Source organism: Psammomys obesus, unplaced genomic scaffold, assembly GCF_907164565.1.
Source record: "Psammomys obesus unplaced genomic scaffold, mPsaObe1.curated_primary_1811, whole genome shotgun sequence".
Taxonomy (NCBI): Eukaryota; Metazoa; Chordata; class Mammalia; order Rodentia; family Muridae; genus Psammomys; species Psammomys obesus.
Window position 1 is genome coordinate 239,182 of NW_026594143.1, and position 7,852 is coordinate 247,033.

At 40.5% G+C, this 7,852-nt stretch overlaps 1 pseudogene; it reads left to right on the plus strand.

Moving 5' to 3' along the window:
• Nucleotides 1–3,515: 3,515 nt before the first annotated feature.
• LOC129684707 (zinc finger matrin-type protein 5-like) lies at nucleotides 3,516–4,381 on the plus strand (annotated as a pseudogene).
• The last annotated feature ends 3,471 nt before the right edge of the window (nucleotides 4,382–7,852 follow it).

The window sequence follows — 7,852 nt, forward strand, 5'->3', positions numbered from 1 at the left end:
TGCTGTAGAAAAGGCTTTACTCCAGCTATTTAATTCAAAGTCCAGAAAACAATGCCCAGAGTGGCAAAAAAGGGATGAGTTGGATATCCCCTTCAGAGGTTACCTGAACTGCTTTTAGGGGCTTGGAACAGACTTTTCTTCTAGCTGACAAAGGGGCAATGTAGAAAGGGCAGAAATTAAAGTGCCCCAGAAGAGGTCCATCCAGGGGATCACAATAAGACTTAACAGATGGCAAAAAATCTAGACAAATTTCAGGAGGTAATAACTGTACAACCTGTGTGAAACATTAATAAATAAGATTAAGTTTTGTTTAGTAAGGTTAAATACACTTGTTCAACTGACTAAAGCAAGTAAAAGTCTTTAGGAGGTTGAAGTAACTAATTATCTGTTTGTTACACCAGACTCCTGCATAAGGAATAAGCACCCAGAAGCTTTGTAAAAGCACTCAGTGAAAGTCAGCATTTAATTGGCAATTAAAAAAAAAGAAATAGAATTTTTAGAGGATTGTCTAGCAAGGTTTCCCAAGACATCAGTTAGATAGTCTGAATAATTACCCCCAACTGTGAGTTTGATGGCTGTATCTGGCAGCCTCCTTTAATCATAGAACATGGTGGTTATGGTGTGGACCCTGGAATTCGCTTTTGTTAAGAGGAAGAACTGAAAGCCAGAGTACAGGGCATGGTCAATTGAACCCACATACAGGTCCCATTCCAGTCAGGTGGCAGGCTTACATACAAGGTTTTCCTCTTCACAGTGTCTTGATATGTCAGTTCAGGAGACATTGAGGACAGAGTAATCATTAATTGTAATTTCTCTCTGTTGTTTAGACATTTAGTGTATCTGTGCAGACGCTAATATCCTCAACTGGACAGAAGAATCCATTCCCCCTGCCATATGAGACATAAGGAGTAATTCATCTTCCATATGAATAAGAAAGAGGGTTGGGTTTTAGAGAGTTTAAAAAAATTTTTTAATATTAGTTACATTTTAGTAACTTTGTATCCCAGCTGTATCCCGCTCCCTCTTTCCTCTTTCCCTCCCAATCCCACCCTCCCTCCCTCATCTCCTCCCTGCCCCTTTCCAAGTCCACTGATTGGAGAGGACCTCCTCCCCTTTCATCTGACCCTGTTTTATCAGATATCTTCAGGACTGGCTACAAAGTCCTCCTCTGTGGCCTAGCAGAATTTGACCTAATAAGACAGAGATAGTAAGGTCTACAAAGCTGGAAGCAGAAGGAGCAGACTTTTTGGAAAGTCTTATTTTCCATACGCCATTATCCTGCAGTGAGGCTAGCATGTACTTTATGCTGGTGAGTCTGTGCCCTCATCAGGAAAAGGGTACTACTTGAGTCCAGGGTTGTCCTTCCATGCAAGTATATTGTAAATTTAATCCATTTTACTCAAGCATTTAATTATATATAATACATAGTAATATATATTATATATTGGTTTTTCAAGACAGGGTTTCTTTGTGTAGCCCTCGACTATGTAACTTATTTTGAATATTATTCTACATTAAATAAACGTTATGCTTCTTTTGAGGTATTATTTGATAATATAGACAGAAGACTATGTAATGGGAGATAAAATTCTGTTTAAAAATACAAATTTGAGTACATTTAAGAATTTGATCATTTGTAAGGTGACTGAACATTAACTTTTATGTCTTAGTTATTTCTCACAGTTTATGCCAGATGAGGTGGAACACATCTTTAATCCCAGCACATGGGAGGCAAAGTCAAGTGGATCTCTGTGAGTTCTAGGCCAGACTGGTCTACAAAGCAAGTTCTAGGCTGTTACACAGAGAAACCCTGTCTCAAAAAGCAAGCAAGCAAACAACAAACAAAGCAGTTTACAATGAGTAACTCTCATAAGATTAGGATTTTATAATTTTATTTTTGTTAAGATTTTGAGCTTTGCCAAGTCCATGGTCCTGTTGCAGTTTGGGTCTGTGTTTATGTCCATGGCCTGTATTGCCATCGACGTCCATTCAGATGTCTGTGATCTGTACTTCTTCCTTAAACCACATCAATGTGTGTAGACTGTTTTGCTCCTGGAGCCATACTAATCTGAGTGGCCTGTCCTGTCATCAGAGGCCATGCTGATGTATCGGGCCATGCTACCTCTGAAGACCATGTCAGAATCCATTGTCCTACTGCAACTGGGGTCTGTGTTGATGTCCATGGCCCATGCTACCACTGAAGACCAAGTAGATGTCTGTGGTCTATGCTGCAGCCTGAGGCGGTGTTGATGTCCATGGTCTGGGTTGCCTCTGAGGGCCTTGTCGTGTCTGTGGTCTTACTGCTGCTAGGGACTGTGACTGTGGTCTGTGCTGTCACCAGAAACAATATGGAAGCCCATGGTTCGTTCTCCCTCTGACTATAAAAAGTAAGGAAGCTACTTTGGCAGTGATATCAACTACAGACTCACAGTTGAGAAGGAGGGACATGGAAGGCTTCTGTGACTACTCCTACCCCCGCCAACACCCCCCACCCTAGCCCCGCAAATAACACCCTACCATTAGAGACCTCTTAAAAAATATGATAAGGATGCTGAAGTGTAGCTATCCAAAATTGATGGCTTTGGGCAGGGGTGCAAGGGGTAGGCCACTGAGAGTTTGATCATTTTCCAGTGAGTATACAGATAACACAAATTGGACTTTTTGTTGTTGTTGTTTTGGTGAAGGGAGTCACAAGGATGGGGAGGCAGACATGGAAGGACTGGAAAGTGTGATGGGGTGTATAATGTGAAATTTCCAAAGAATCAACAAAAATATTATGTTGACCCTGCATAGATGTAACCCATGGCAGCTCATTGTCCAAGAGGGTTCCTCAGTAATAGGAACAGGGACCATCTCTGACATGAACTCATGGGCTGGTTCTTTGATCACTTCCCCCTGAGGGGGAGCAGCCTCACCAGTGCACAGAGGAAGACAATGCAGCCACTCCTGATGAGACCTGATAGACTAGGGTCAGAAGGAAGGGGAAGAGGACCTCTCCTATCATTAGACTTGGGGAGAGGCATAGGAGAAGAGGGAGGGAGGGTGGGATTGGGAGGGAATGGGAGAGGGGCTACAGCTGGGGTACAAAGTGAATAAACTGTAATTTATAAAAATTAAAAATATCATGTTGAATTAAAAATAAATGATAAAATTATGTAAATTAAATAAAATCTATAAAAATATTTTGAGCCTTAAAACTTATAATTTTGAATTGAAACTCTTTTACTCTCAAAATAAACTTTAAATCATAGATATTGTCCACTGAAAGACTGAGAACCTCATTTTGTGATCCTTCTGTAATGTACTTTTACAAAATGTCACAGTTTTTTTTAATGTAACTCAATTTCTCCAAAAAGCTAAATCTTAACAGAGTTAGCAAAGATATGGTGATTAGACATACATATTTAAGTCAGACTTTGTTAGCATGAATAGACCATTATAATATTAAGAATTTATACATGGCACACTGTAGCAAATCAAGATTACGTGTACATAGCTTTTTAACTATTAACCTCTTTTGTTATAAGTTGTAACGTAACTCTTTTATTGGAATTTTAAAGCCTTTTTAAACCACCCCCATAATAGTCCTACAGATCTTGAGAGAAAGTTTACATTTCAGTAAGACCTTCAAAGATATCCATGATCTTGAATGGGGAACATTTTTTGTAAACAAGAACCAAGAAGCATGTGGGAGAGGAGGTTTTCAGAGAGCTAGACATTTTAGCCATTTCTAACTTTTAGATATGAATCTCTCTTGATTAAAAAAAAATTAAATACTGAGATGATAAAGTGAGGACACAAGAGAAAGGCAGGAGCCATTTAGCCACCAAGCCAGGGGACCCATCATTTGGTGCAGGTGGGCATGGGGAAGTGCTACTTCTGTGATTACTGAGACCATCCTTCCAAGACAACCCCACAACCTAAAGAAGCACCTGAATGGGCTACAGCCCTTCAAAGCCAAGAAAGTGTGGTGGTACAACATGTTCCGAGATGCAGCTGCCATCTTGCTGGATGAACAGAACAAGCAACCCTGCAAGAAATTCTTGCTGACAGGCCACTGTAACTTTGGCTCCAACTGAAGATTTTCCCACATGTCATAACAAGATCTGCAGGGGGACAAGACCATCCAGGGGGAAGAAGGGAGGCAGGTCAGAGAATGGCCACTGGAGACTTCTGAGTTTCTTGAGGGCCACCTGGAGGACTGGCTGGAGAAGAGAGTTAAGAAGCAGAGCTCAGCCCCAAGTAACAGGGCTGAACCCATGAGAACCACCACTGTCTTCCAGTACCCATTGAGTTGGTTGCCAATGCAGGAGCTGCCCCCTTCTCTGTGGGGACCCCTTCCTGGAGGATAGCACTACAGTCCAGAGTCCAGTGGGACTGAGTTCTTCCCCATCTCCCCTCGTGACCTCAGCTGGTCATCTGTCTCATCAGTCATAGTAAAGACAATTGCTCAACCTAGGAGGTGAAGCTGCCTTCCTGCTGTTTTACCTGGGGCTTCTGCTACTACAAGCTTGGCCTCTTCATTCACATCCACCCATCATCCCTCATGGCATATAATGAGAAGATGGGTGAGAAATATTCAAATATTTATAAAGAAAGTCTATCCTCGAAAAAAGTAAAATACCATGAGGCACAACAGTAACAAATAAATTCATCATTTGTTGTAAGAAATTTTTAAGGGGAGGTGTTAAATTTGGCAATATTTGGTTCCCTTACACCATATTTACAACACCTTTTCCAATGGTAGTGACCATTTCCTCATTTATAGTTTATATACTATACACCTAGAAATCATTGAGTTCTCAAATAATTAGAGCTTAATTGCATACAACCAGCTAGGAATAGTGACTGGATACTCAGGTGAATATCCAATGACCATGTCTATATCCTCATATTTGAAGGAATATTGAAGTTTAGTGAGTTTAGCTGTAATTATTTTAAGCAGGCACAGCTAGAGTTCTGAAGATGGTAATTCTTCATCTTAGAAGATATTGTGCAACATCACCTTAGTAAAAGAAGGTTGAATACAAATTACAACACATAGAGTAAGATGCAATGAATTAATATTACATATGTACATACTGGTTAGTATTTAGGCAAGCTTTATAGAAAACATAAGACAGCCTTTATAACTTATTCAACATATAACACTTTAAAAATAATAATTATCATTAAATTTATGTTTATATCATCTAACAGAATTTAGTCAAGGGATCCCAGTTAAAACTATGATGCTGGAGTTACTACTGAGAGATTTTTAGACAGTGGGTCCCTTTTATCCTTTCTTTAAAAAGGAATTTTATTAGCTGACTTTATTATAGATACCTTTATACCACGAGATAAACAATAGTATCCTGTATTGGAAATAGTTTACATTTTAGCTATTCTCAAGCACATAATTTCTTCTTCTTGGTTTGTTCTGTTGTTCTCTTTCTCTCTGACACGGAGTCAGGAGGCTAGCTTGACCCAGAAGCAAAGCTGTGGAGGAAACTTTGAAATGAATATATTGGGGGCTGAAGCAGGCAAGACCTAATCCTATCTCCAGAGCCAGCTTTTCAAGGAAGTAAAACAGCCTGTGACAACTTTCTCAATATTATGCATACCCAGAAGACATATGAGTCTTTCTAAGAATAAATCAAGTGATCTACATATCCATAACTAGTGTGTGTGTGTGTGTGTGTGTGTGTGTGTGTGTGTGTGTGTGTGCATGTGTGCAGATGGGGGCTGACAGCATGAAAAGACCAAAAAGTAACTGAAAGATGGAAATAAAAGCAAGATTATCTAAGTTTGGTAGGAAAGAAACAAAGGCAGACTAAAGGCATAAAGATGTCCCAAGAACAAAATGACCACCCTATCTCAGTTAGGGAAAGAAGACTTGGAAAACCAGTAGAAACAGCAGGCATTAGGACCCAGTGTAGATTTTATTTTCAGTTTCCTTCCAAGCTATATTAATTTCAGGTCTGGGTATGGTTGTAAGGAGTAGCTGAGTGGCAGGAATGAGAAGAATTAAAATGAACTGGGAGAGGGAGGCACTTCATGGTGGAGAGGGCTTAGAGCCTTTACCATTTAGTTTGAGAAAATTGCCTAAGTTTGTAAGAATTTTAAAATTGAAAGGTTCAATGGTCATCATTGAAAGAATACTGTGACTAGATTTGAGTAGATAACTGAATGAGTTTCATAGGCTGAAGAGCTCATTAAGCTGCAGCTTTTAGAGTTAATTTTTAAAAAAATTGGTTTGAATTTCAAATGACAGGCAGAACTGTTAGAATCTTATTCTACTGCATAAGGTATCCCTAGGATTAAGGAAAAGGTAAAAAGGAGCCCAAGTGTTAGGGAGTGTATCCCCACACTTGTAAGACTAAGGGGTCTCAAAGTTAGTTAACTATGGGAAGTTCTTGGAGAAGACTTTGTGATCCAGAGGAGGGATGGGAAGTTCCCAGAGCTTCTTGGGTTTGGCTAGCGCACCTCTAAATCAGATGGGGAGGTTTAGCTTGTCCTACAGAAGTTGTGTGTGTAGATTGCAGTGATCAAATGGTGAAATGTCTCTCAGCCAAGATGTCAGAGAGTGCTGGAGTGTTATGCCCAGTTTGTGAGACTCCCCAAAGACCACCAGGAATCTACTCCACTGAAAGATCCACATGAGGATCTTTTTATTACAAGCTCAAGCCCGAGTCGCAACAACCTCCCTGGTTGAAGACAAGGAGTGAGGTCCTGCGGTCTAAGGGAACAAGTTTTTAAAGGACAAAACTGCAAGCAGCAGGTTACAAAACTTGGTGTTACATGATAGGGTAAGGGAAATTGACTTCAGAAATAATTTGTTTACTTTAGGTGCCAAGACCATAAAACGGTTCTGGCCTGGCCATCTGGGCTGCTTTCCTAGCAACTGTATAGGCAGGAAAAGTTAGTTCCTGTCCCCAGGTGGCTGGACATGTCTCCACCTGGCTGGCCTTTGCTCAAGCTTATAAACCAGTACCCACTAATTTTTAATTCTCTGGTCTCTCATTCTCCCTTTCCCATGATCATTTGAAGGCTAAATCATGGGTCTTCCATATTTGACCCCTGGTGTCCTCCAGATTTACCTTTCCATAATGGGATCTGAGGACCATTAGCTATATTGTTCCCAAGCATTCCTTCACGAAAGCCATCAATCAATTTAAAATACAAGGTCCTAAGATAAAAATAAAATGAGTAAGGATCCCATAAGGGTGGATATAGGGGTAGTAAGCCAAAGAGAACTGTTATACCAGGATTTAAACCATCCTCTGCAATCTTTTCTCTCTAGCATCTCTCCAGGCTTTTTGTCCAGATGCTGCAATACTAGTTCCTACTCCAGCTAAGCAGGTTCCCAAAATAATAGCTAATGTCAGGGACCTCCTTTTGACTTAGCATTTCAGCCTGTAAGGTGGGATTTTGGGACAAAGGTCTCTTCTTCTGAAATTGATTCAGTGCTGACTATAAGACCATTGGCATAAGGGACTAGGAAGACTGAAATGCCAGCCAAAGGCTGGACAATGGGGCAGTCCTCAGAAGTGTCTGGTTAGTTGATCCACCTGAAGAGGCAAGCAACAATCATATCGGCTTCCAGCAAGTCCAGATTTCAGCTTGCAGTCAGCCAGGGGAAAATCTGCTGAGACAAATTCAGACTAGAGACAGAAGTTAAAATTCGTCTAGTAATTAGGGAAAGTGAGGAATCCCAAGACCAAGGGATAAACTCATCTGGGGTCTGTTTGAGCTATGCCAGATCCAGGTCTTCTGACTTTTTGGTTTCCTGAAACTCATCAACATTTTACTGAGATCCATTCTTTAGAAAAAGCAGGTAACAGGTGTCTACAAGACAGCAGAAGTAGACTCA